The 26454-nt window shown below is 42.4% G+C and overlaps 1 protein-coding gene across 1 annotated transcript in view; it reads left to right on the forward strand.

Moving 5' to 3' along the window:
* Nucleotides 1-26454, forward strand: part of LOC306791227 (neural-cadherin) — a gene marked incomplete at both ends in the record, with an annotated part of 282576 nt that overhangs the window by 16727 nt on the left and 239395 nt on the right. The window lies entirely within an intron of this gene.

The following is a 26454-nucleotide window of genomic DNA, read 5'->3' on the forward strand; positions in this document are numbered from 1 at the left end:
TGCCATTCTGTGCCGCTTTTAGCGTTACTGGCACAGGTTTTACTTTTCTTGTCAGCATCCGTTTTGGTATGCAGCACCTAAGTGGGAGGACATTGAGTGGAAAGGGTCTTATCAGTAGCTGTGGAGCAGCACAGTGTCATTTTGGTGTCAAGGATTACAGGACTTGCCAATGAGCATGTATCAAAAAAACCTCGACGGATGTTTTCTTTCACGCCACCGATTAGAAACACTCAGGATCATTACTTTGGCTGTCATCGTTTGGTTCATATATTCTAACAAGGCATTTTAAGGACTTGTGCTTCCATCACATGTAAGTTCAGTGTGATTGGATAATTCCTCAAGTGGGAGCCTTTTTGTTCATTGAAACTAAATCCACATGGTTTTAGCTTCATTTCTGTACTCGAATAGAACTGACTGTGGAGATGTCAGCTCCCAAACTCACTCCAATCCCTTTTGCAGATAATCTGTGCCTGTGCTCCTCGACTAATCCTGTGTGGCTCTTTTGTTTAGAATCACTCAAGTGATTCATATAGTGGGGCATCACAAAACCCCACCACCAAACTGGCACAGGGGCCTGATGAAAGGAACTGAGGTACCTCATTAGCCATCCATTTAAATGCCCGACCCAATATCCTAGGAACGACCATTTTGGATGATTACGCACCTCGCAATTTATATTTAATGGCAAAGTTCAGAGCCAATGTAGGAGGTAGTATCCCCTTTATGTAGCATGGCAAGTAAGGGTTTGGAGAGCTGTACAACATGTTTTCACTCCCAACTTGTCAAATACAGCAGCTTCGTCCGTGGCCCCACTCTTCAAACCATGAAGAGTGCACCTCAAGCGTCAGTTTTGCGTGTCTGAATTTCTGCTGGTTAGCTGCATGCATCTTTTCAAATAAACGTTTGTGTTCACAGGAAACTACTTGGTCACATTTCGGAGGAAATCCTGGTTTGTGTTAAAATATGAAGCCCACGGTTGTTCTGCAGTTAAGTAGTCAACGTTACGCATGCAAAGAAAGTTAAGAAGGCCACATTTCATACCTACGTAATGAAACGTGACTTAAAATAATCAAAGCAAAATTTATACCGAATACTTACGAACGAATAAGTAAATCGTCGAATATTGGGCTCCAGCCTGAAACTATAACCACAGTCTTTTGCTGACCATACTGTTGTTTTAAGCACTGGCATTGAATGTCGTTTGGAGTTTTGCAGCATCGTTTAATTTCAAAGTTCTTGTCTGATAATAGTGTTGAAATACCACTCGCCAATGTGTTCCATTTAGTTTTCTGCATGTGACTCAGTAACACTGCACACTTCTGCCTATAGAAATATCAACAATAACTCATCCTGCTGGTTTAAATAATCTATGTTTGACTGCATGGCTACATACGTCACTGCGGCACAAAAACACAGATTTTGGTATTTTCTTTTTACACTCAATCAAAACTGAAAGGTCAGTACGTGCATGTTCATTTACATGTAACAAGCAACTTACAGCTCCAGTTCTGAGGAATTTTTATTTTACATTGGAAGCACTACGAGCTGGTCTACAGCTCAGTGCAATGAATTGAGGCTCTTATGTAACTTTGTGGGGGACCAATATTTGAAATTGACAAACCATCGCGACACTATTGACAACAGGCCTTATCTATCAGTAATATCTATTGAATTTGTGTGCAAATAAACATTCCTGACCATTTGTACTGCCAGTTCTGTACCTTTTATATACATATTTAAAATAATAAATGTTAAATACCATGCCATGAAAGAAGTTCTGCACATTTATTTGGCGACTAAAATAAAATCTACTACGGTGAGACACAGGGATTTCAAAACAGACCAAATCACAACTAGCTGAAGGTTTATACAGCTGAAGGAGGCTGGGGGCAGCCAGTTACAACAGGCACTGGTGGAGGACTTTTATTAGTGCCCCTCCACCCAAAGGTGCCATATAAGTGAAATCCTGCTGAGAATTTGCAGAGCCAGAGTCTGTTTGCAAAACAAAAACTCAAGATGCGCTAGTTGAACATGCCCACCTGAGCGACTTTTCTCAAATGTATTGACATTTATTTAACTCAGCAGAGGGAGGAAGCATGCTGCACCTTGTAAGGCCTCCCTCACTGTCTTGGAGGCTGTCCTGGCCAACCTCAGCAGCCAGGTGGCTCAAATTGGAGGTTTGCTAGCTTGATTAAGCTCACCTGGGCCTTCCAGACTATGAAAGCTGGTCAATGTGATTACCGCCCTTCTCCACCTTCAACAGCTGACGTCCACCCTGCGGCACTTTGTTTTTCACCGTCAACACACAGCTCATAGGCCGCACACACACCCACTGCTTTCAGTTGCTGACATTGATACTCTACATATCAAAACTTAATGAATTATGTTGGATTTTAAGTATAACTTTGTAAAAACAGTGACAAAGGAAATCAGGTTTATACTGCACTTTCCTCTCCAGCGCACACTCACCAATGTTAACACATTACCTGTTTTGAAGGTTACATGGACAATGTGCTGATAACTGAGAGGTGCAAGTTGGGAGCCTGAGCACTATTTATAAATTTCAGTGGTAAAATATTGGCTTCAAGGAATACTACACTCGGAATCTATCTTTTGAGAATCAAATGCTCACCATTGGCTGGCTTTGAAAGGGGGTCTGAAAGGTTTGGAGCTTGCTGCTTCTTGGAGAATGGTGGCTTTATTTAGCTTGGATTCACAGTGGGTACAACGGCTTTCAGATGGCGACCCAAAGTCATGGCAAAACTAGAAAGAAAGTGTAAACCGTATCAAAACTAGGGTCGCGTTCATTTGATTTATTTTTCATGTTCATGTCAATACAGTACATGAATTTCTGTACCAAATATGATGCCAAAATACTTTCTTCTGATATCTTACTTCTGAAAAAATAACTATTAGTCGTTTCAGCAAATGCTCAATACAAATATGTCAAATACCAATGCTTGGTCTGTGGCCCTACGCGTCAACCCATGACGTTGTAGGTAACCCTCTAGCATCGGTAGACAGGTGTCAGATAACATAAGATATGGACGGGATTCTTCTCAAAATAAACTTCTGTGTTCACAGGAAGCACACTGTTTCCTTTTTTACATGGATAGTATCTTCTGAAAATAAACTTCGACTCGGTATAATTTGTTGTGTTTACAAAAAATTCACTTTCTGTGAGAGTTGGCATATGTTTTTTAAACAATGGCCACAACCGTTCTGAAACCAGAGGTTTTGCCTTAACTTAACTAAGTGCGTTCTGTATTTTAACCTTAAGTTGTTTTTGTACTTAACCTTAACCGGTGTCAGATGAGAAAAATAGTTTTCTTTGAACTGTTGGATGGAATCTGTCAAATATTTTGTTGAACTTTTTGCTCCAGCTGGACAACAAGCACACTTTCTAAAGCTACTAAAGGTCTTGTTCCATAAACCTAAACTTATGACATTGTTGAGTGTTTGCTGAAAGGACTCATGCTGTCTTTTCTCTTGGGAGGACAGTGTTGAGGGCCAAACATGCATGTGAGTGAGGCCTCTGACATGAAAGAGTGCAAACACTCAGGCTTGTGTAACGCCAGAGGCACCTGTGAAGCAGCTCGGCTCAAACGAGAGCGTTAACGCGCAAACTCAGGGCATCGCACACAATGAACACACTCAAAACAGATTTAGGGAACACTCGTCCTCCTAAATTGCATAGTCAGGGTAATCTAATTGCAAACACAAAAAAAAGATGCCTAAAGGTGAAGTCCCACTTTTAGCACATAAACAATTCACTGTGTGTGTATTTCCAGGAGCCTGTGCTGTGTGTGTGTGTGTGTGTGTGTGTGTGTGTGTGTGTGCACAGAAGTACGATAACAACAGCCCATGCTGTGAGCAGTAATATGCTAACACAGTGGATTGAGTTGGCTCTGTAGGATTAGCAGTGGCGTGTAACACAACACACTCTTAATTACTGCGATACAGTCATGCTCAATATAGAGGAAGAGACGGAGAGCGGGCACACTTTTTAATTACTGTAATACATTCATGTAGAGGCAGAGGAAAATTGAAAAGATTAAAAAGGCAGTGTGTTTTTAGCTGCCTTTTATATTTGCAGGGTGAACCCCCCCCGAGCTGTAACTAACCCACACTCGTGCAGTCATGCGTGCAGACACAACACAAACCTATGTCACCGAACTATCTACCAGCCAGTTGTTCTCCGCGGCGGCCGCAACGGGATGAGACCGTTTCGTCATTGTCATCTTCATCTTCCTATCAGTGTGTGTGTGTGTGTGTGTGTGGGGGGGGGGGGGGGGGGGAGAGTGAGAGAGAGGCTGCCAGTTGGGGTAGATCGATATCACTGACAGAGATCACAGAGATGCTTATCGCCCATCAATGACTTCTCGCGCGTGTGTGTGTGTGTGTGTGTATGTTAGACGGTATCCAATGACAGAAGTGGGGAATGGGTGGAGGATTGATGGTTTAATGAAAGAACAGATGAGTTGGTGAATCCTATTTTATGCTCCAACCCCCCCCATCTCTCTCTCTCAATCGCTCAGTCTCTTTCTGTCTCTTTCTGTCTCTCTCTCTCTCTCTCTGTCTCTCTTTCTTGCTCTCCGTCTCTGCTGTGTCTGCTCCTATACAGAGGCACATTGGTGCCGTGGCAGAAAGACAGAACAGGATTGCGTTAAAGCAGACACATTTATTGTATTAAGATGTTTCATGTCTCTCAGGTTATAACGTGATCACTGCATGTTATTACAAGAGGTTTTCATGTTATTATGACACAAATGTTTTATCTTATAACGTGAAAAATATATTGTTATAACGAGACAATTTTCGTGTTATAACAAGAAACATTTCACATTGTAACGGGATGACTTTTTAGTAAAAGAAGACATTTCATATGTAATATGATCACTTATATTATTATAACGTGAAACTCGTAAAATTGAGTGCTATGGCTCATTTACATGATGTGAATAAGTTCCGCGTAATTCTTGGCTTGAGACATGGCGAGATTCTGCTGTTTTATTTGACTTGTTTTCATGAACATCCAACATCAAGTGGGCCCATCCTTAACTGAACGAAGTAATTTGATTGGCTAAGAGTAGTTCTAGTCTGTGCTAAGGCCTTTTAAGGGTTAGGTTTTGAGCTAAATGCTAACATTAGCATGACAATATATTTGCAATATTGACATGCTGATGTTTAGCAGTCATAATGTTTACAATGTTCATCACTTTAGCCTATTGTGAAAGTATGCTATCATTTGCGTATTAGCACCAAACAGATTTGGCTGCGTTGCATTCTGGGTCATTGACTGCTGCTGGGGAAGAAAGTGCTTATTCTTGCTCTTTTACAATAAATTCCACCTTGCACTCATGTTGAACATCGGCCTGGACTCTTGTACAAACTATGGCTGATCAGTTAGATGTGCTTGAAACTCGGCAAAAACACTCAAAAAAGTGGAGTTAGATTTAAAAGTAGCTGCTGCTAATAGCTTCAGTTTTAAAAGCTTGAATTGTTCTTTAAGGAGCTGTCAACCTTGAACGAATTGTATTAGTCTTTCATTGGAGAGTTGGAGTGCTCTATGGTGGACAAAACACTTCTTTGGCAGCTCGTAAATCCATGCAGAATTAAAACTTTTACATTTTAAAGTAGTTGGCCTTTGTGCGGCACGGTGGCTTCAACATTCATCCACATCAGTCAGACCCTGAGCTCTTTGTCTCCCTGTCTTACATTCTGCTCTGTCATGTCTCCTCCTCGTTTCCTTCCTTCCCTCTTCCTCTTGCCAATTTGCGTCGTCAGACTCTATCCTCTCATCATCGATCTCCTGTCCCTCCTCCTGTCAGTTTTTGGAGACCTGGGCTGCCTCTCTCTCTGTCTCTCTCCCCCTCTGTGTGAATGTATTTATGTTTTTAATTTCTCCGCCTGGTTTCTCTTTTTGCCACTCCAAGCTAGTCTCAATCAAGTCCATCTCAGTTCCAACATGAACGGCTGTCAGACAAACACTGCCGAATAACTGAAATAAAGTGCAATCGCAATGATGTGAATGGATGACTACAATGCAACAGAACACTAGCCAGTATTGTATTGCCCCCAGCCCTGATTAGGTTGTTTCCCATCCACTGTGCACTGTGTAACGCTCTGTGGCTAATTGGCATGTTCAATCAAACAGACAAATGAAGAGAGAGGAGACACTGACCTTTCAGAGGTATCACTTCTCTCCTCTCTCTCTGCTTTTCCTCTCATTTCCTGCTACATCTGCACTCTACACCTTGCACCTGCTTTGCCGCTTTCCCCTTAGACATTCTTGTCTCCTCTGTCTTCTAACCACCCCTTCATATGTCAATCTCTTTTTTATCTTCAACCCCCCTCTCTCCTCCGCTCTTCCTCTTCCTCTTCCCACCCTTCTACGGGGAATGACTTGCCAGTCATTCCAATTTATTTTGACGACTTATTCTCCAGCTTGTCAGGAGAAAATTACAACGTACATACAAGCTCTCACACACACACCCCCGTCCTTGTGTGTGCTCACGCCGTATGTGTCGATTTCCACTGCCATCCATGGATAATGGCCCGCCCCTCCCCACACCCGGCTATTCAATGGATGGAGGAAATCAATGGTCCAGAGCAGAACAATGGCTGCCTCCATGGCGCGCTGGAGTCGTTTATCTGTTTGAGGCCCGAGCGTGTCCCACTTGCTTTCCGTCTGACCCGCCGACCGTGACTGATGGTGCAGGCCACGCCGCGTTGGGGTCTACATTACACCGGGACCTCTCTGTGTAGAGCGTGCTCGCTAATGGCTGCTCTGCACTCATTCATCACCGCCACGGCCCGGAGAGAAGCGGATGATCGGTCGGAGGCATGGACATATTTATGCATGCGTGGACGTGTGCGCCACGCCGCTACAGGCGCGCAAGCGTGAAATTCTACGCACGGATGGTGAAGTCCAGACGACATACATTTATGAGTACACCCACTCACGATATTACAATCAGACTCTAAAAAAGGCTCTTACAGGACCAAACATAGCCTCTGTGGGCTCCAGACTTTGTTTAAAGCAGGAAATTATTTTTGCTTTAGCATTTTTTTTTCTTTCTTAAAAGTAACAATTCGTGGAATGTTCATGTGTCTATTTTGCTATGTGTGTAAGCAGCTGTGAAAGTACAATAATAAGTCAGCCTGCAGCTAGTTGCACTCTGCACTCAGAGTCTGATACGTCTTTACAGGGAAAATAAGCCTCTGCAGCACTGAAGGGGATGCATTTCATATTTTTCAGGAGTTTGAAAAAAACTGAAGATTAACTGTTTTTTTAGCGTAATCGTTAGATCACACCAGGCTTTTTTTTTTAACAAATTCAAAATCAAACTTCCGATGGAGCCACCGTGATTCGTGAGACGAAGTGAGTTCACACATTGCTGGTGAACTTCGACTTGCGCATTTGCAGCCTTGACAGCTTGCAAACCGTCGTGCCAGTGCTGACCTTTGAGGGAACGGACAGAACCAAACCATGAAGACTTTTTTAATCATCTTGTAATGGAGACTTGGAGGGTCCTATTCTGGTTGAAATGCTTTTTTTCAGGAGCTTCCAAGAAACTTAAACATGTCATCTCCATATCAATCCAGCTCTGAGCTCTTTGTCACTCGGTTTTGTGTTTTGCTCCGGCGTGTCTCGTCCTCAGTTCCTTCTCTCTTCATCTTGCCAATTTGCCTCATCGGGCTGGTTGGGTTGACATATTGGTCATGTTCAGTCTGCAGAAGCAGTTCCCTTTTTTCACATTGATTAAGAGTTGTTATTTCTACAAATTGACTCATAACAACCCGTACAGCTGTGTTGATCTCACTGTAGTGTGTTGTCATGTTTTTTTCATGAATACAGCTTGGTAGTTAGCAAGCTATATATGAATGTGGAGTCTCAATTCAACAAAAAGTACAAACAAGTGTTTTAATAACTGAAACAATTTAAATCATCCAATTATTGTTAGGTTTAAAACCAGGCTACACTTAGAGCGAGGCCATGGTTACATTCGTCCTTTCAATTCGACTTTTGTGATCCGAACTCAGCTGAGTATGTGCATATGCATATGTGTACTTGACACTGCAATGCGACCTGCACAATTGGATAGTGATCGGATATACTTTGTACTTTGGAGCGGCTTTAATAAAACGGTGAATAAACACATTTTATTACCAATAAATTCTTCACAACAAAATCCCTTTTATTTTTTTAGTACAGTATTTCTAAATGTATTTTTCCTGAAGAATAGCTGCTAACAAAGCTACTCTAATTTGGTGAGAATTTATTTTCCCACAATAAAAGTTCCCCGTTATTTTTCTAATTTAAAAGCTTTTATTTTGAAGCAGCCAAATCAGGAAATGTTGGGCTTGACGAGACGCATACAGCGGGTCTCAGCTGGACTCGAGCCCCGGTTTTCCTCCTCTATTCCCTTTGCTTTCCTCAGGAGAGGTACGTGTGTGTGTGTGGAGGGGAGGGGGTACATGATGGAGACCTATGTCCGGACTGTGCCCACATGCTTTCCACACCTCCCTGAGATCAGAACTCGATGCGAGCAAGATCCAATCTTAACAGTCAATGCGCCCTTTTGTGATCGGATGACAAAAGTACCGTAGCTGATTGAAGAAAAGAGAGATACTTTATCAACAAGAAAACTGTGGTTACCTGATAAAAAGCGAATCCTTTGAACATTGCTGGCAAAAGCTGTTGTCTCAATCCGCAGTGGTGGAAATGCATCTGCTATCGCTTCTCTGCCCTGAACTCCACCACCCTCGCCACAAACGTATACAGCTTCTCTCTCACTGTGTCCGCCCGTATTGACGGCATTATATCACTTTGACCTTGAGCTGAACCTGCCGTGCTTAGTAAGTATCTTGTTGGGAAGTATCTCGCCAGCGTAAATTCAAGTTTCACTCGTAGCGCCCCCAATGTGGCTCTTTTTCACGGTTTTGGATAAAAAAAATAAAAAGCTACTTGATCCAGCCTCCCGGACACAGCCAGTACAGACACTTAATGGCCTCGTACGAGGGGATAAATCCATGGTTGTGTGTGTGTGTGTGAGAGAGGAGTTCAAAGCCTTTTTGTGTCGCAGAGGGATGAAGAGTCAATGCGGTCGGGGAACATCGAACCGTTTGCCCTGTAGATTGCCTTGTTAAGCAGCACTTGTCTACCTGTCAAAATCCCTCCAGCCCTCTTATCTGTCTTAGCCAATAATATCAGCCGCTAGCAGAACAGTGTGTTAAGAGAACAGTCGCCTCTGAACATCAGAGCGTCGTGCCACAGTGCTTGAGAGCCCCAGGGGCCATCAGTTGAGTTGTTGCTTCTTCTTTTTTCTCTCCTTGCGTTGTTTGAAGTGCATTAAGTTGCTCCCACAGCATTTTGCATCTATTGCCTGATTGTAGCGAGTCTCTCATTGCTCTCTGATGCTGGCCTTTCCTCGCGGAATGGCTTCCCTTCCACCATGAGATATCTAGTGACATTAGACAGACTCCACTTTGGATCTCACTGAAGCTCTGGCCCTTTGTTTTTTCAACATTTTTTACACTTTCTTCCTCCAACCAGTCACATTTACATATTCCCCCATGTGCAGAACAGCTCTCTGAAGTGTAGGTGGAGTGTGTGTGTGTGTGTGTGTGTGTGTGTATTGTGTACCTGAATGTGTGATATCCGACTCCTCTAAGTACACTGCCAAAGCTATCGGCCAGCATCTGCGGAATAAATGAGCTCCAATATAATATGATAAGCAACAGACAAGCGAGATAAAATGATAAAATAGCCCTCACTTTATTACAGACATTGACTTGTTGGTCTCTCGCTCCAATATAATCAAACTAATGTGCGCCCATTGGAAGCGAGATCTCATTAAATGATCTCCTTCTCCACTGTTTTTGTCTGCATTTTGAAATTATTTTTCCTCAACACAACCCTGCCATCTCCTTTATCTTCCATTTTTTAGGGTCATCTTGTTCACTCTTTTCTTTTCAGTACACTCATCTTCTCTGGAGTACATTGCACTTGTGCAATTGTTGTTTGAGGAGATAATAATGGGTGTATCTGTGAGAACAAGGCTTTGGTAGAGACATGCCATAACTCCTTTTGTTTTAAAACTTTTTTGAAGAGTTAACAAGCTATTTTGCATGTAGAAATATTTCTGTTCCTGTCCTCGGAATCATTTGTTTACAAGGTGTCATTTGTCGGCAGTGCCATGTCGTTTCCCAAGCCAACTAAAGAGACACGAAGAAGAGAGGATATTCTGCATGTTGTCAAGAGAACGCCTCAGACAGCGAGCGACGACTGAGCACTCGCTACCCTTCACGATGCATCTGCCAACAAGTACAAATTGTTTTTCAGGTGCCGTCTGCATAGAAAGCGCACCAGTTTTCACTACGTATGCAGCACAGCTTGTTATTCGGCTTCCATAACAGTACAGTAAGAGCGTAATCAGTGAGAACTTGTTTTTAAAAGGCCTCATTCTACACAGCAGCCGAAATCCGTGTTTTTCGCGCCAACAGCTGTCCGTGGCCGAAGCAGCTGGCACCTTTTTTGATCTTTCTGCCACAATCCTGATTTGCTTCCCTCTGCTACAGAGCGACTCGACCATTAACTTTGTCTGTCGGCCACAGACTACCAACAGCATTCCCTCTCTTAATTGCTAAAAGCTCCGCACAAAGATACATTTGTATGATTAGGTCTAAAAGCTTATGTTCGTGTGTCAATTTCCCCTCATTCGTGTTGATGCTTTCTGTGGCGCTCCATGAGATCAAACCTGTGCAGCTGCTTCTTTTTTTTTTTGGATTTGTTTGTCAGTAGGATTATTATTAGATTTTCTCATTTGTGACCCTAAACACGCCGGTAGCTGTGTATTCTTGTTTGGAATAAAACCACGAAGTGAGATATCTCTGACTGTCTGTGTCCTTCATATATCTCCTGAACCATCCGTTCAATCTACTTCATACTCGGTGGGTGCATCGGGCAACACCACATGCAGCAATACCGGGAGCCACGGGCATGCTGTCTGATATCTATATACAGTATCTATCGGCAGGACATGATGTGTCGACACCATGGCAAAGGATTCTTTAGGTTTGGGCAAATAAGCTACTTGGTTGAGGTGAGGTAAACATCTTGGTTGGGGTTTCAATAGGTACGTCTTCGTGGTAACAGTGTGTGGTTAGGGAACGATCAATATCCTGGTATTAATAAACCAACATTGACTATCAGTAGGTATCGGGAAACGTGACAACAGTGTCCCGTGTTAAGATGTTGTCCCCTCTATCTCCCCCCATGCTCTGTCACCTGACACCTTTTTTAGCTCCTGGCGATCTAGAGTCACGATGACCTTGGCCGACAGAGGGCTTTTTCCTGTTAAACATGAATAGATGTAGTTTTGGAGTTGTTTTTGGTGACAAAGTCTCAAATTGATATATTCCTTACTCCACAGCTACTTGGTAGAACATACAACGCTGGGACTGTCTTAAACTAGGACTTGAATGGATATACTGTACTCATAAAGGAGGAACACTCCTGATTTTACATATAAAACAAAAGAGGAATAATACTGAGCCTGAATAAAAAGTCTTCTGTGGCTTTGAAGGAGCTATATCAGGTCTTAGAGACCAACCCAGATGTCCACTCAAAGCACTTTAACACGACATGGCATCATTCACCCATTCATACACTGATGGCAGGGGACACATAATACACATCGACGTGAACTCGCGGACCCGGGGATCGAACCGCCCATCCTTTGATTAAAGGATGACCCAGCTCTACTACTAAGCCACACAATGGGAAATGCCCTATAATTATATCTGATTACATATTCATAACAGACATGAATATATCCATAATTCTAACCAGAAAACCAAAAACTACAATAGTCAAAAAGTTTTATTGGGGACCCACTTAATTTCCCTGGGACCCAGTAAAATGGCCGCCTATGGGTCCTGAAGACTCACTACATCCAAAACCTTAAGCATCACGGCCTGGTAGTCTTTTGATGCAATCTATAAGCTACTTTTGGAGACACATGAACATATTACTTGTGTGATGGAGTTGTTGAAAAATGGTCCCCTAGACATTGTCTGTTATCTGTTGCTTTGAGCCAAACCGTGAATGGCTCCACAAAGCCGTGTTAAAATGTTAAAATTGCTTTTGGTTTAGCCCCTCTCATGGTCCCTCCATTGTGCAGAATAATTAGGTGCTTTTTAAATGTCATAGACCCATCACCCTGACGCTGTAATTAAAAAAGACAAACCTTTACGAGTGTCAAAATGAATTGGCTAAGTTGTTATCGTCGCCACTAAACAGGCTTTGTTCCTTAATTGACGAACTGAGCGAACATGCTGTCATTTGTGTAATGAATCACACTGGAATGTCTGTCCTTGGGTAAAGTATAACGATGGTTTGATGCATTACATTATGAATATTTGGCGACATGTTTTTGGTTCATGTCATCCCCCACAGCTTCATTCACAGTTGAGCTAATGTTTGTTACAACCTCTGGAAAAAAATACAAAGTTCCATCTTAGCTTTTTGCCATTTCCTCTCTTTTTTTCTGCATATGACTTCCACCTATATATTTGTTACTGTCCATTGTGATTTATACATGGGTTACAGAGAGTCCACCTTCATGTGGGTGAGCTCCATATCATGTCCTAGTGCAGAGAACAGACCATGGTCCACAGAGTGTGCCATTAGTTGCCGTGGTTACGTGCATAAAGTGTGTGCTAAAAAAGATTTGCCGATGCTGAAACTGTAGATCACCTGCATCACCTGTTAACTATCCATTCTCCAGTGAATAAGGCGCTGTGGATTAATAAAGAATCTAAATCCAGATGATCATTAGAGCAGCTTGTCCACTCTGTGGTCGTAATGCAACGGACAACCCCCCTGGGGGACGGGCCGGTGTGTTTGAGATGATCTCCTGCTGTGGTGCAGTGCTTCACCTGTTATAAGTGCCATGAGCAAATATAACTGTTGCTCCTGAGTACATAATGCCCCTTTTCCACCAACTTATCAAGAAAAACAACTTCCACACCATCTGTGTTAACGTGTGGGAATCTGTAGATATAGAAGTGGGTAGGGCCAGCCTCTACACTGATCCACTCTGAATTTTATTGGGCCAATCTTAATTGGTTGTGCATGTACAGTGCGCATATGATCTGTTTTTGGGATGCACAGTATTGGACCGATGCTGACCTTCTTGACGCGGACATCTGCTAGACTTGAACCGATCCATTTTTACATTTCAAACTTTGTGTTTCAATGTCATTTAATGTCCCTTACATTCGTTACGTTATGGCGGGCCATCTTCTCAGCTTCTCTTTTAGCATCCCTGGAATGGTTTACCTGACCTAAAAAGTCCCATGCTGTGTGGTCGATATATTTTATATTTGGAAAAAAACACTGATATCAGATGGGTACTCTGTACTGGTAGAAACTGTCTTTATAAATGTGTGTTGGGTCAAACAGCATCATTACGGACGCTACTTCAACAGTATGTGCAGTATGTGACAGTCAACCACGCCTTGTTGTGTTGTCACGTTGCCTTTTAGTCCTCCAGTAAGTGCTCTACAAATCTGAAAAGCCTGATGGAGATTGCAATCGCTTAATTGAGGTCCAATGTGCAGCTCCTTTTCATCACTGGTCTCATTCTGTCTCAAGGAAACTTTCAAATTGTACTATCTTTGGAGCATCTGGAGCCATTTACAACTATCAAGGTTCTCCTTGTATAACAAATACCTTATTATATATGTATTATACCTTTAACCATCAGCAGCCCAAGGGAATGTCTTTCATTAGCCCCAAGGGAAGTTCTCCTGCTTATAACATTTTTTTTTAATCTTTTCGATCCATCTTTTTCCCCCCGTGTGAAAGGCTGGCCTTGATGAGGCTGGAATGATATACCTATCCTCCTCCTCCTCCCTTCACTTGACATTTCAAATTTTTCTTAAACAATTTCTGTATTTCATTTTGACAAGAGGTGACCTAGCTCTCTCAAATTTATTTCAAACTTTCTCCAAAGCAGATGGGATTCCGAGGAGTGACAAAAGACACATGTGCTTTATCAAAACAAGTTTTATGATTCATTATCTGTCCTTCCTTATTCTCCTCGTCAGTTATCCATGGCAGTGATCTGGAATTGCATCTGTAAACAAAATTGAAAAACCATGGGATTCGTTGCTCCGCAAATGATCTTGTGTAACTCGAGTGAGAAGATAACATGAGATTTATTATAGAGACACAAACATAACCACCTGTAATAAAAATGTTGATCTTTGCTCTTTGTCGCTGTCATTCTCTTCTTCTCCCTTGAATGTAATATTTTAATTTTCATTGGTTAAGTTTGTCATTTGTTAAGATGACCGTGCCGTCATCGCCAGAGTAGTCATGGACAGAGAACGCGGTCGAAGGATCCTGCATCGGTTGAGTAATCTGAGCTGGCAATGCTGGCAGCAACGGGTGGCTCCTCTTTGCTATTGTCAGTAAAGCTAACACTTCTTGCTTCCCTTAGTCATGTTAGTTTGGTCAGTAACCACCACAAGGGTAGCCTTGCTTCTCCAGTCTACTCTGTACAAAATGCAGAGTTGTTTGTTGACACTAGCCGGCTACCTTCTTCCTGAATCATTTCCACGGATGCGGAACTATCTAACGTATCTAAACCAATCACTACCCATCTGTGGATGTCACAGGTGAGGTAATTTTAATAAAACAGATTCTGCATTCCTTTGCCGAGTTTGGTATCAGAAGCGTTCTGGTTTGCATTTTGAATCTGTGTAGTATTAACCAATCACGTTCGAGGAGGCCTTTGGTTGAATGGGAGTAAACGGTCCGGCTGGAGAACAAAAGAGGTTGAATGCATTGGCGGGAATGCAAGCTCGTAAACCATTGGCTATCGTCTGACAAAGATTCGTTTTTTTACTTGTGAAGTAACGTGGTCGTACATGTCATCTCACAACTCCAACTGCAGTCTCCCATCTCAAGTTGCTAATCGGAGTTTAAACAAATCAGCAATCCACTGAAACGAACGTCTTGGCCCAGATATCCACTGGCCACACTGGCAATCTAGCCCATGGGTTCCCGAAATTTCAGGTGAAGTAATGCACACTTTTGAAGTGGTATGTAAAAAATGTTTCTGGCAGTGCAATATCACTTGAAAATTGAAATATAATACCTTTTGTCGAGAAGAGTTGAGCTCACGAGAGCTGCCTCGAAAACATGCATACACGTTCAGGGGAAGGTCAGGACATATAAAGCATATACTCAGAAATCAATAGTAAAAGTGTAATCAAAAGATAAGGTTCATGATCATTATATAACAAAATGTTTAATCAATATGTAACAAATGTTTAATGCATAGAGTGATTTAAGAACTGTAAAAACTGATTAACAAATGTTCTGTGTGACCGGAGCCGAGATGTAGGAAAAGTGTTTTGTCAGGATGAGTTAGCAAAAAGAGTGAAGTTAGGAACAGATGTTATTGGGTGTGGTTAGGAAAAGACTGTTGCAAGAGATGAGTCATAGAGGCATAATATAGGATAAGTCTGAACTTGTCTGGACTTGCCTGGACATGTCCATAACCAAACGCCCACAAGTGAGTGGGGGAAGGAGATCATGTGTTGGAGAGGAGGGGGCAGAACAGACAGCCCAAATTATGAATAAAAGGAGATGCTTGCAAACTGCAAACTGGGATTTCTACACGAGCGCCGTCCAAGTGCGCTGAGGAGGAGATACGGACGATCACAACTGATGTATTGAGGACTTCGTCTCTGTTCACGGAAAGAAGACCGCTGTTCGTGGACAATAAGATTTAAAGACGGAGATTTGCCTCTCCCCACTGCTCGACTCTTTAACAACAGGACAACGGAGAAGATGCAGCAGCCCTAGAAAGACTTTGTACTGAGTTTTGAGGACTGTTGAACGGACTCTGCTGCAGAGCAGGAGGACTGAGGGTCCGGCCGGACCTTCGCTCCTAACAACTCCAAAATAACCTGTTCATCGCACCATTGAAAATCCAGCTCCAACCGAGCCGTCTCGGCATCTAAAACGAATGAGTATAATCGAAGAAGAAAATTAAAGTAACGAATCAAGTGTAGTAACGTTTTATGTGAGCTGTAGCTTAACCCTTGCAAACTAACTAAATATAACCTGCAATAAATATCTAATCTGCATTTAAAGTAAATTTCTCAAGTGCATTTATTTGCTCAAGTAGTAAAAGTTCCTCGTGCCAGTAAAAAGTTAAAGCCATTGTATGTCTAACAACTGAGTTCTGTAAGGTTATCCTAGAGACCGAATCCACTTAACAACCCCTTACGGTTTTAGAAGTAATCCTAGCCGTTAAAACCTAACCTGGCATTTACCAAGAGCACGGATCCAGAAGAGGGAAGCTGCCTACGACGCGACTGGTAGGAGCGCCCGGGGTCAGGGTGGCCCCTCGACCGAGTGCACTCAGACCGGAGGAAGCAGGGTAGACGTCGGGAGTAACGGCAGTTAGAAGAGCCAGGCGAGTTCCCTCGCAAGAACACCAGCTCGACAATCTTTTAATAGAGAGCTGAGTCAGTAAGTAGCCCCGTATCGGGCCAGAAGTACCCCAGGATCTAACACTTTCAAAGCTTAATGAGAAGGTTAAGGCTGCAGATCTGTCTCAGCACCAACCACGCTGCATTGCAGATGCTTAGCCACTGCAGTAGACGGACAATGTCACATTGTAGGTAGAATCTACCAGATAGTTTGTGCTGCTGTGTTAGTAATGTTAGCAATGATTGCCATATAACTTCAGTATGCATCAGTATACATCCGCTCCTAAACATGCAAGACAACAGAATTCACACAAAGGAATGCCAAAGTATCTGTGTCGTTACGTTATGACAGGGCAGCCTGACGTAAAAGTGAATGGCGTCAAATAGGTGAACTGAAACAGCCAGTAAACTTATATTTTCCAGTCAAAACGGCACGTAACAGCTTCATAAGGTCGTCGCCTTAGCAGTTACTAAAGTACGTAACGTAAACAGTTACATTCCCGAAGAATACAACAAAACAGTGCAACGATATTATTCCATATCAGTACGAAACACCACTGTGAGGGAAAGTCGGGACTACGGGGGCTTCGGAGGTACAAAAGAGGCGAGACGCCGCTTCCGCAGGAAGCATTAACAAAATAAAACGCAAAATAAAAATAGCTCATAAAGATAGAATATGGCAGAGACCATAATATTACATGGATGGTTTTGTTTGTTTTTTATCATTAAAGTAGGGTACCACACTATCTGTTGAGTAGCTACAAAGTATTTTATGTGCTATAGGAAAGGTTTTTAAAATTTTGAGACATATTTTTGTCTCTTCTCCTCTCTCGTTTTACAGTAGCGTCAAAAAGAAACAAGAAAGCATACAAAATGTGAACGCAAATGAATGTACACCACGCAAGGTCTATCTAGTAAAAGACAAGTGAGTTGATGAGTTATGGAGCCGGATTATCTACGCTCTTCAGCATGTGTATGTGCGCGTATCGCTGGTTGTGTGATGGATCAGTCTCGTTAAATTTTGATTGTACGCCTGCCTGGCAGGGACATGATCGGAGTGCAGATGTGCTACTTGTTGTTATTGTGTGCGTGTGTGTGTGTAAGAAGTATAACCTGGCTGTCATGTGTTGACAGGATAACAGATGTGCGGACTGCACTCACACGCAGTTCACGAGTCGACTTGACGAACGACTCCGGTTAATGAATAGACTAGAATGGAACAGTGGGGCAGAAAAACAATATGATGAAGTCATACTTTCTAACCTTAGGACGTCATTCAGCTGTGCAAAGCTTCCTTACATGTCTCCACCACGAATTGGTCGACACATATTTCAGTGGTTGCTGCATTTTATCTGATGTGATCTGACGGGGGGGAAACAAGCAGTTTCAAACAAAGCGCCAATTCAGTCCATTGATTTAAGAGATAATAAAAGCAAATAGTACAATTATCATCCAAGCTGTCTGTTGTAAACAGCCCTCACAGCTTATAAACAGACCTCCTGGTTCAACTTTGATCTACCACACTTGCCGTAGTTGCGCCACTAGCACCGTTTTCCTGTTTAAGAAATGATGTTTTACAGTAATGCATTGTTTAGCAGTAACATTGTTTTTTCCAGCAACAACTGGTGTAAGAAATTACAATTTGAAATTCAGTAATTATTGTACTGTTACTTTGACATTTGAGTTTGACTTGTTAGCTGTCTTATAGGCAGATGGGTCAACAGGTCCTCCAACCCATATAGGTTTGTTCCTATCCTAATACGACCTAAAAGGAGCGTTTCCTAAACTGGTTTCCCTACTGGTGTCAGGAGATCAGCACCACTCCATACCTAAATGTAACGGGTGCAGTTCTGACGGTATCTCCGGGGTAAAAGTCCTGTGTTTGTTTGACCAATCCATCCACCAAGGCTCTGCCCTATTCGGACTCTGGCGCTCTTTATACGACTTCGCCTGACTTCCCTCTTCCCTCTTCCCTCCCGCCACAATTTCCACGGCCACAAGAGACCGCCGCCCAACAATAAACGTAAATATTGTTCATAATAGGCTAATTGTTAACGACCAATGGGGTCGTTTTTTAGGGAGGACAGTGTTAGATGTACAGATATCTGTCAACATCAGGCTTTGCCTTCTGTTTTTCTGTAGCTCCTCACTCTACCTGTCAGCCACTCCCTCAGCACCAGTCTAATTCCCTTCACCTGCCCCTGATCACTAATCAAGCACTCCCTCATCAGCACAACTCTGCTCACCTGTTCTAGCCACTATTTAAACCCCTGCCTCCCAGTCACCCACTGCCAGATCATTGTTTGTGTTGTACCCGCCTGTTTGGCTTGTCCTGCTCCCGGTTTCCCACGTCAGTCTGCCCCGTCCTCCTGGATTTGCCCCCTCGTCTCTTGTCTCGTCCTTGGATTCCCTGTGTGTTCGTATTTCATTAAAACCCTTTTCTCACTTCATCTGGCTGTCTGCGGCTGGAGCGGGGCTAACATTAAAGGCACGGCGCTAATAATGACTAATACGCAATGATTAATTGGTGCAGTTTTCAAGTAATTAAATGAGGGATCATTATCGCTCACTTTAATTTTTACATCCCAAATTTAAGGCTAGATGATTTGGCTAAACTGGTGGCTTGTTTACAGCTTGCCACGTCAGTGTAGTGTAGCGATGATGAAGTTTTCCAAGATCTCAGAAATTACTTTGGTGGTTAGAATCTTACTGTAACCGATGAAAAAGATTTACCAAAATGTAGAATGCAAGACCTCACTGTCCTTTTTAAAATCACTTCGCACTCGCAACTTAGTACAACTGTATTGGAAAGATTGCAACTAACTCGATCAGGTTAACTATTGCTAACAATGTTAAGATGCGAGCAATAGTCCTGCTCTACTCCATGAACTAGGCAGAGAGAAGGTGAAAAAAGCAACTCATGAATTAATTTGAGAACGATTAAATAGCCTATAAAACGCTTGCAGTTGTGAGTCATTTGAAACACCACTTTCCCCCATGCAGTGATGGTGAGTGCTTGATTTTTACTGAACACACTGATGGATTACTTTTGTACACAGCCCATGCCTGGGCACAAAGCTTTCATTAAATGTTCTTCATTGAATAGTCACACAACCGTCTACCCTTTCCAATGCAGAGCATCAGAGGGGAAATTGCCTGTAACTAGGGTAACAAAGAGCACATAATGATAAGATAAGAAAAGAAAAACAAACACATCATCTGGCGACAGACGGAAACCAGAGTAAACTAATTGCTGACCAGGGAGGGGTGGAAGTAAGAGAGGTTTGCTGGCCACCGGACATGTGTCGGAGGAGAGAATGGACCTGAGAGGGTAGGAGGAGAGCAGCGGCGAGAACACAGGGTGAAAGAGTAACTGATAAGAAATGGTGTGTTGCATCGATTCGGCCGCACCTTTAGAACAAAGTGCAGTGCAGGGGCAGAGAGAGTCTATTAACTTTATTTGAGCAAGGCAAGAACATTCTCTGCGGGTGTCTTTTTTTTCTGTGTGCATAATGGAGCTTATATTGTGTAAACCTATGTGCTCGTTCACGTCACAACTGCCTGACCGTTAAAATTAATTATGTGAGACTTTAAAGAGAAGCTGCGAGGAAAAGGTCAACGGAAAAATATTTACAGCATACACAAAACAGATCGTTGAAGCTCAGACTGAGCAAATGTTCGTCTCTTGTTCGGGTCATAGAAAGTAAATGGGCCTTTTTATGATCTGGTAAGCAAAGTGTTTGGGCTCGATGACCACAATGGATCGAAGCTTCGACCGTTGTCATGGTAAACAACATTCAAATTAGTATTTTTTGTTTTAATATAGGCTGTATCCTCCCCCAAATCCCAAATAACCCATGAAATAAGGAATAGTAATTCCACATTATGCATCAACATTAATTATTATGAGTTATTCTCATATGGATAGCGCTGTTTGTTGTGTGTGTGATTTTCGGAGCTGCCCCTGGTTCTGAAACGCAGCAGAGCAGATTGATAGAAAGACCGTCTCAACAAAGCCAGGCATTTAATTTGAAACGTTTGCAGAGGCTGCAGTCTATTAATTTATTTGTTTGTAGACCTCTTCGTTTCAATAAAAAGGAAAGTCCGGCAATACTAGATAATATTTAAAGGATAGCAGAATATAAGTAAATAATCAACTCTTTAGACTTTACAGAGGAAGTGGACGTAGTAACCCTCACCTCATGCATTGTTTGGACTACAGTCATGAATCGTCGCGTGAGGCATTGTGGCCGTCACCATCTCAGTTTTTTTGCAACCAGAAGTGACGGGAGAGGGTGGAGATTTTTTTCGGCAACCAAAATGTTACAATTAACTTTCATGGACTGGAAAAAGTAACACGAAAATACAGACCACTCCCAGAACGGATAACGCGATGGAAGCGACCTGTCAAGGTAGCCACGCCCTAAATCATACCCTGCTTTATGGTCTGTTTTACGCTAAATGGAACCGTAATTTATGAAATGGTGGAGAGGAGAAGAGAGTAGAAGTTGGAAAGGAGCCGAGAGCTTTTGGGATCGTTTTAAATGGTCATGGGCGCACCGGCGACACATACATACACGCACGTGTACTTGCTACGGTTATCTCCGTACTTCACAGCACCCATAAAGGAAGAGGAACAATTGTTACCGACAGTAGATCTAGAGTGCGTGAGCTCATCACAAGGTCAATGACTTTCATGAGATTTGGCTCGCTGAAAAATCTAAAGTCAGGAGGTTACCAAAACATTTAGGATTCATCCTCTGGGCGGCGTGCATATCCACATTAAATTTCATGGAAATACAGCCATAATCTTTTCAGATACCATGACTGTGTGGGTCTTGGGTTTACCTGGAGGATGCTGGGAAAAAGGTCAGGAGGTTATTATTTTTAGGAATGATACTTTTTTTAACATTATGTTTTGGGCGTTTTTATGCCTTTATTTGAAAGTGGAGAGAAACAGGAACTTTGTGGAAAGAGACGGTTCAGCAAGTCGGGAATCTAACCGGAGCCTTGCTGCTCAGGGCGTTTTGGCCATGTGATATGCGCCCTAACCGCCCCCATTAGAGACCTACTGTGTATGTGAGCCATATTTAATGGAGATTTGGCAAGATATGTATCTTGCACTGGACCAAGTGTTGGATGGACGGACACTGATAAACAGCTGCCCATGGTGACTACAGATTTAAAGAAAAGTATATTTTTCATGTCTTTGCATTGGGTGCACATAATCATCCGCAAACACAATCTCTGGTACTGCTTTTGGCACAAGACACGATGTACTGTAAATCAGCAGCAGTAAAAACACTCATAATTACAAAGTGAGTCTAATAAATCCGATGAGGCCTCTTGGGGAAATTATGTTTACCACATGGTAATTACCAAGTGGTTGTTTTGATGCTTATGTAAATCAGTTTATTAAAACTGCTGAACATAACTGATTAAACAAGTGGACCAGATTTTACGTCCACCTTTAATCACCATTACCTTTAATCATGCCCTTTGATGAACTCCTGAAACTTCCCATAACAGAAACTCACGTCCAACACCAGGGGTGTAATGGAGCGCTGTTGAGCCGTGATCCGTACGGATCACAACTCACGGTTCGGTGCATTAAAACAGTTAAACGTTAACTACCACGGTGTGAAATAAAGTTTTACTAACATCGTTATCCGCCAATATTCAGTAAAATATGCGATCAAGACATCAGCATTTATGCTTTTTTTTAGTCTTCGATCGCTGACAATGTTACAACGTGAACAACCAATCGGTGTTTAGATTGACTGGAGGAGAGCTGGTAACGTGGATCATGTCTAACGAATGTAGGATCTGTTCAGTTACATTATGATGCGTTCTGGCTCTGTTCAGTGAAAATGAGTATTGGGTGAAGGTCAATTATTACGTTATGTGTTCACATGTAATTGTTTTATTTCATAATCATTTGAATTGTATGCCATTATAAAAAAAGCATTGTAAATTACTTTAACAAAGTAAAAGGATAACATTTAGAATTGTTGATGGTTTACAGACTTCAGAGTGGTTTAAATGATTGGGACGGTGGCAAAAAAGCCTGGATCCTTGTAGCTAGCAGCCGCTATAATCAAACAACAAAGGGATCCATATCTGCCAATATGGATAATCAATGATCTGTAAAAGTCATATTTGCTCCTTTTGTGTTGATCCGTGATACGCTTCAAACCGTGTGCTTTATAATCCGTTGCACTACTATCCAACCCACAGCAATTTAAAAAATGTGTATAATATAATATGTATTGAACTGGCATGCAAAAAAGAATTTCTTCACATTCTCAGCACAGCTCCACCCAACAACCTCCAATTAGCAATTCATTGAAATCACCTTTGTTTGTGTGAATCCTATTGCCTCGTTTAATTATTGACTTTCATCTTCATCGGATTGCCATTGTTAATCAGACGATACATGGTGGAGTGCTTTGATGGGTTGAGTGGAGCTAATGACCTAATTGCCCCCACCTGTTTGGAATCAGAGGGCTTTTCGCAAAGTTTTGTTTTGTCTTGACCCTGTCCAAATAGCACCAACTTTGACACTGCATGTCCTCAGGCTTCTTGTAACACGCCCACCAAGTGTGGACTTGATCGGACGAACGGTTCTCGAGATATGGAAAGGACGCGCGCGCGCGCACACACACACACACAAGCTGGGAGACTAAACTTGTGTTCAGCAGGGTCCACTGTGGTAAAAAATGTCAATTACCAGATAATGTCACATTTACTTTCCAAAGACTGAGTCCGTTGCTTTAACTCTTTATCAATCTGTTACACAGCGGTATCTAACAGTTTGCTCACATTAAGTCACAGGCTGAGCAAGGGGTTTGCTTTATTGCTTATGAATTCATATTTTCATCTGTAAGGAGTATATTATATATATTAAGTCACATGGTCTTGCTTTGATCAAGCTTGTCAATGTTTAGTCTGTAAAATATACAGATTAGACCGAATCAGTGCTGCTGTTGGCTCTACAACAGCAATTAACCAGGAATTAATGTTAACTATTTCCTCTTATCCTTTATCATCAAAATAAATGATTTATGGTGGTTATGAATGGGGAAAAATCTGTGATACCAAGAGGAAAGAAACATAAAACTATTTTAAAAAGTAAATTGAATAATCTGTATGACATATTGGTCAGCCATTTGTCTGTGAATACTTCAAACAAAAGATTTGATCAAAGGGGTTGCTCATTATCCGATGCTGCGTTGATTATCACAGTAATTGAAATATCAATGTCCATGACATCTTTGAAAACGAATCAATCAAATCTTAGGCTATTTAAAAAAATGAAGAACTTGTCTTTATTAGGGACGGCCCCCTCTTAGTCAAGTCAACTATAATTTAGTTAGTCCATTAATAATGCTTTTACAAGCTGAATGACTTCATTCCAAGAAACAAATGAACACATATCTAGTGAGCACATCATTTAAAGTGGTGCCTCCGCGTTATTCCTTGTGGAGAAAGCCAGTTTTACAGATCTCTTGATTAGACCCACGAATCGATTAGTTTTCTTTCGTCTCGGAATGCCTACTTACAATGGGTATTTGCAGTATTGTCTTGTGACTCATGTACTTTTTCATACACTGTACAAGTAAAGCTCTGCCTCGCGAATTTAAGTCGACCCTTTTTGCTTTTTCAAACGTATGCTGCTGTTTGTATTTGAAAGGGATTGTGTGTGTGTGTGTGTAGGAGTGTGTCAGTCATATTTGGGGATTAGAATCCAATTTGTTCTCATCCACCAGCTCACGGGCCGATGGGAAGTCCCTGTTGCTGAGCTAAGAACAATGATTGCTCGAGAAGATGAAATGACATACGGTCTGAACCTTCCCGCTGATGGTGTCCTAAAAACCCCTCTCTGTCCACTGTTAAGTCCACTTTCCAGGGATTGACGGGATAAAACGCATGGACTCCTCATTGCAGTGCTTCTGGTTACTGTTGTTCGATCGCAGTATTGCTGATTGTTAGTCGTGCCGAACCAAATGAGAAAATTGAGCGAAAGCGCTATTCGGCGAGAGTGAGGTAATGGAGCTTCAATCCTCTGCCTTCATCTTCAAGCAACTGCAATCAGTGTTGCAGTCGATCCTTATTGTCATCACGGCCACTGGCGAAATCACCATCAGCGGTTTACATTGTAACATCTGGTTAATGTTGTGACGCGGTCACGGTTTGCATTGTGAAGCGGTGACGGTTTACATTGTAACATCTGGTTAATGTTGTGAAGCGGTGATGGTTTACATTGTAACATCTGGTTCATGTTGTGAAGCGGTGACGGTTTACATCATTGCTGCCTTTGTCATCACAATAATCTTCATAGTTATCCTCGTCAACACTGTGATCACTACCGGTAGCGCCATCTTCATTCATCCTTATTATAACTGCGGCCCCCTTCCTCTGCGCCATTTGTTTTGCCACCACCTCCTTCTCCTCTTCTTCCCTCCTTCCTCCCGCCCTGCTCCCATTTCCAGCTTACAAATCCCTTTATTAAACCGGATCCCCGAGCTCCTGAAAGCTGCAATCCAACCCAAGGAGCAGCTAAACCCCCGAAGGTCGCATAAGCTCTGTCCATCCCCGTTCGCTGCCTGCCTGATTGTGTGTGTGTGTGTGTGTGTGTGTTAGCGGCACGAAATCCATCAGCATTTCCCACGGCACCGACATCCTACTTAGCCAGAGGGAAATGTTGTGTGCGTTCATGCCGGTACGAGGAGAGGTTCTAAGCAGGGGCCTGTAACGGCTGCATGGTGCAACGCTTTGAGAAATGGGAGATACACTATCCCGCAACACTAAGATGCCAAATGCCCAGCAGCCACTCTGAGTGCTGTGTGTGTGTGCGAGAGTGGGACACTCTGACACCAGTGTGTAAACATAATTGTTTTAAGGTGCTCCATTTCACATTTTGCCCCCATTCGTCTACCACCCATCCACGCGTTTTCTTTCATCTCTGCTCCTCTCCTGTTTGTTTTTTTTACCCTTTATCCTTTATTTTCTGCTTCCCCTCCTATAACTTTCCTTTCTTCCTGCATTTTCTTTTCATCTTTTGGGGTTTTTTGGGCCCCAGGGGTGCAGGTGGGGGTGTCTTATTACTGCGTCTTAAACACTGGTACATCCAGCGGCACACACACACACTGTTCTGAGGCCTGGAGGCTGGTTGCCTTGGATTGAGACTAATGGTGGAATTACACAGGCTGCTGTTCTAAACAATAGTCTTCACTCACACTTATCTGGGTCGATGGTAAGAAGAAGGGTGTTGGAATCGGTGGTCCGGGGGTGCCAACGGTTGCTGGTGGGAGTCTGTCTTTACTTTCTTTAGATCTTCACATTAAGATCAGTTTATTATATCGATGGTTCAGCCAGACACAATGTGGTAAAATATGCAGCTGCTTGGCTGTAAACAAACCAAATTGTATTACCCCTGTTATTGCCTCTCTTTACAAGTCAGAGATGGATTATGTTGAACACATTTCTATAACACGATTAAATATTTCCCATAATATTATATATTCATGATTTAATAAGCAACAGTCACATCTAATCTTCCAAAATCTGCCCTTTGATTAGATATGATTGATAGCTGTCTGGCAATATAAGCACCCCACCAACTGTTATCAGACTTCAATTCAAATATTGTACATATTATATTGGTACATGACATCACTTTTTTTTCCGGCTGAGCCACTACAATTTTAAAAGACAATTGCAATAATTTCTCACGTGAAACAATCACGACGTGAAGTTAACAGAAAGTGAACCACCTCATCATTCAAAGTAAGAAGTTGATTTTACACGGTGAATTGCTGGTCCTGCAAGATTCAGAGGGTCATTTCAGATTCTCAAACTGTGGTCTTCTGACTGTTTCCAGTGAAATCTGCTTCAAAGTGGCTGGGCCTCTCACCTCTAGAGTTTCCTGTCTGA

This window comes from Melanostigma gelatinosum, assembly GCF_949748355.1.
Source record: "Melanostigma gelatinosum genome assembly, chromosome: 2".
NCBI lineage: Eukaryota > Metazoa > Chordata > Actinopteri > Perciformes > Zoarcidae > Melanostigma > Melanostigma gelatinosum.